A 3,193-nucleotide genomic window follows, 5' to 3' on the forward strand; every position below is an offset into this window, starting at 1 on the left:
TCAAATCAGCCAAGGCCCGAGGCAGTCTGTTTCATGGAAGGCCAGATGAAACGAGGCGACGGGGCACAAACCCACGGCCTTGTGGTTATGCAGCACACGGGAACAACATCATGTCTCAGCAAAATGGCGGAGCTGATCAGCGGCGGCGAGTGGGAAGATGAACAATGTCTAGCGACAGAAGACATGGATCAACGATGAAGGCAGTGGGGCTGAAGGCAAACGGCGGCGGGCAACGAAGAGAGCCAGGGATCCGCGATGGCGGCGGTGGATTCATGTGCGCCCAAGGAGAAGCGTCGGATGGGCTAAAAGCGGAGGCCTCCTAGGTGAGGTGAACAAGATGGCGGAAGGAGCCGGACGGGGTGAGGCTGGGCTGTGGAGAGTACGGGCGGATCTTGAGAGGAGACAACAGCGATCTAGGATTGAAGGAACGACAATGGCCGAGATGAGGGAGCTGCGACAGCAGGCAAGGAGACACGGCGGCGCGACGGGAGGATCAAGCACAAGTTGCACCTGCTAAAAAAATTAACCTAAGCTCTAATACCATGCAAGGAAATATGCAACTTAATATTATCAGGAGGCAAAAGCCATCATATATACATGTAGAGGGGAGGCCACGGGCCAGAATGCAAGAGGCCAAAGGCCACCATAAATATAACTGTAACAATATATAAGGCCTAAAACATATTTCGAGGTTTACTTTGACCACTTGTTTCACCAAATAATATACATTTTGTATGTTATAAAAGTATACAATCGAATTCGTATTTGAAAGGAGTTTTCAATTGCATAATTGTAGAAAAACACTAACCCCAAGCTCCCAACATTAGTGAACACAAAGGGATTGGTAGTTCTATGATTAAGTATTGTGATCTGAGATGCACCATGAAAAAATGTGGCATGCATCATAGTATACTATTAACACCATACACATAATGACATATGTTTCTTTTTGAAAATATAGTCTTAACAAACAAAATCAAGCAATTAGCAACATAAAGAAACTGGCAACATACGCAAGGATTTTTCAATACTGTTTCAGATTTACCCAGGCTGACAAAAGAAACAAAAACTGCATACACAAGCTGCCTACAGAAAACAGGTCTAGTTTCTGAAAAGCCTACCTCACAAGGCAAGCTAAACGATTACTAGCACATTCAAGGCACAATAATGAACTCCACTAGTACTCCGAACACAGTTGTAGGCATCTTTAATAACCAAATTAAAGAGAGTAAGAACACATATATGATTATGCAAAATAAGCAGTGTGTTACTATAATGGGTCAGTTAGTTTATCTTATTATGAAAATCCAACAGTGACGGGATGAGGATACATGCAGGTTATCGTTAGATAAAAACGGGAGATATGTGTAACTAGAGCTGAAATTAGATGAACAAGCAGAAAACTGAAAGATCTGTAGCACTTACATTGCGAAAGCAGCAACCACAGGGAAAGGATGAGCCAATGGACACGACCGATCAGCTACTTTGTAAACTTGCCGCTGCTGCTTCATTATTATAGCATCATCGAAATTTTCTTTCACAATAGAGTAGGTGCCATGTACATCACTTGGTTTTCCCAACTTGGACTCCGGTTCAGCATCGACAGATCGAAAGTGAACAGAAGAGAACCGGCCCCTTCCCAAAGGGAAGAGAAGTTCCCCCAGAACAGGTCAGGCCTTTGGCATCACCAGCGGAACCTCAATAATGGACAGCTCGCTGGTCCCAGATGTTGACTGACCGACATGCATGTAGTACACTACATAAGCGCCGTCCCTCTCTTTGGAGCGGGCAAGAAAGAGTTGGTCCCCGTGGGGCACCGCCTGGCCAAGGAAAGGAAGATTCATCTCATGCACCATCTCCCACACCTTCTTCTCCACGTCGTACCCACAGGTTCCCATGTATTTCCTGTATTTCCTGGCAGCCTTGTCGGGGCTGGTCACACTGTCCAGTTGCACGGAGAGCAAAATATGGGAGCCAACCATGGCGTAGGAGGCAACGCGTATAGCCGGTGGGTTCATGTACTCAGGCGGCGTGATGCGGCACGGAAAGATGGGCGGCGGCTCGAGTTCTAGGCAAACCTCGGCTTGGTTAGGGCGGCCGTCCTCGAAGTCTTAATCTGCTCAAACCAGGGAAGGTAGTCGAGCCCCATCGCCCCCCTCTTCACGGAGGGGTGGCTCGAGAGCACGTAGAGCTGGTCGCGGTGTGGAATCAGGATGGGCTCCATCTTATTGGTATGGAGCCACGGGCCCTGCCACTCCTTGGAGGCCGTGACATCGAAGATGGTGGTGTGAATCTGCTCGTCCCCGCCCACGACAACGATCCAGGACCCCTGCGGCGACTCCATGGCAGTGAACGACATGCCGCGTTGGCTAAGGTGCAGTGGGATCTTAGGCGCCATTGTGCCAACACTGAGGATGGAGTACGCTGGCTCCGCCTTGTGCGCCACCACCAGATAGACCGGCTTTTCTGGAACTACGATTTTCTGGCGAAGACGGGTGGAAGTGGAATCATCACCATCCTCCACGGTGCGCTTCAGCTCGGTCGGCATCTCAGGATGGTGGCGGTAGCGGCGGCGGTGGAAACCCTAGAACAGAGTGCGTGCCGTCTTTTCGGTGGTTTTATGCTCACCACAAAGTGGGCCTGGGCCCTTAGGCCTTGGCAATTGGGATTTGTAGACGAAATCACTTGTTCGGCCTCGTTTGGCAGACCGGTTTTGACACACCATCTGACGGAAAACCCTAGGCAATCCCTATTTTACGCTTCAGGCGCACGTTACAGGCTATTCTGCCGGCCCACAAATAATTTTCTTCTTGACTATTAAATCGCAAAACCAAAATCGTGGGTGAAGGGATTCGAACCGCAGACCAAAGGAAATAACCAACTGGACTAGTTATATGCTTGTGACAAGTTAGATTTCTTATATAGGCAAAAGCCTACCGTCAACCGACAGATCTCGCGCGCGCATCCATCGGCTCCATGTCCATTGGATCGCATGTTGATCAGACGGCCCCGCTTTCCGCGTCGCGCGCGCTCGTTTTCTGAAACAGAGCTATTGTTTCAGGATAAGCATTCGTGCAACTGGCCTCCGTTGACTCGTGTCTCTGCGAGGGTGACGCTTCTGGATTTGGGAGGGCGGTGGGGGCGGCGGCGTTCGACGACTGGGGCATATCCAGCACGGGGGGCGGCGACGACG

The 3,193-nt window shown here is 50.0% G+C and overlaps 1 long non-coding RNA gene across 1 annotated transcript in view; it reads right to left on the reverse strand.

Moving 5' to 3' along the window:
• The window catches only part of LOC119317005, a 13,732-nt gene extending 11,116 nt beyond the window's left edge, over positions 1-2,616 (reverse strand). Inside the window, exon 1 of the long non-coding RNA XR_005153451.1 lies at positions 1,426-2,616. This is a non-coding gene — a long non-coding RNA (uncharacterized LOC119317005). The remainder of the gene's footprint in view (positions 1-1,425) is intronic.
• Between the last annotated feature and the right edge of the window lie 577 nt (positions 2,617-3,193).

This window comes from Triticum dicoccoides, chromosome 6A (genome assembly GCF_002162155.2).
Source record: "Triticum dicoccoides isolate Atlit2015 ecotype Zavitan chromosome 6A, WEW_v2.0, whole genome shotgun sequence".
In the NCBI taxonomy this organism is placed as follows: domain Eukaryota; kingdom Viridiplantae; phylum Streptophyta; class Magnoliopsida; order Poales; family Poaceae; genus Triticum; species Triticum dicoccoides.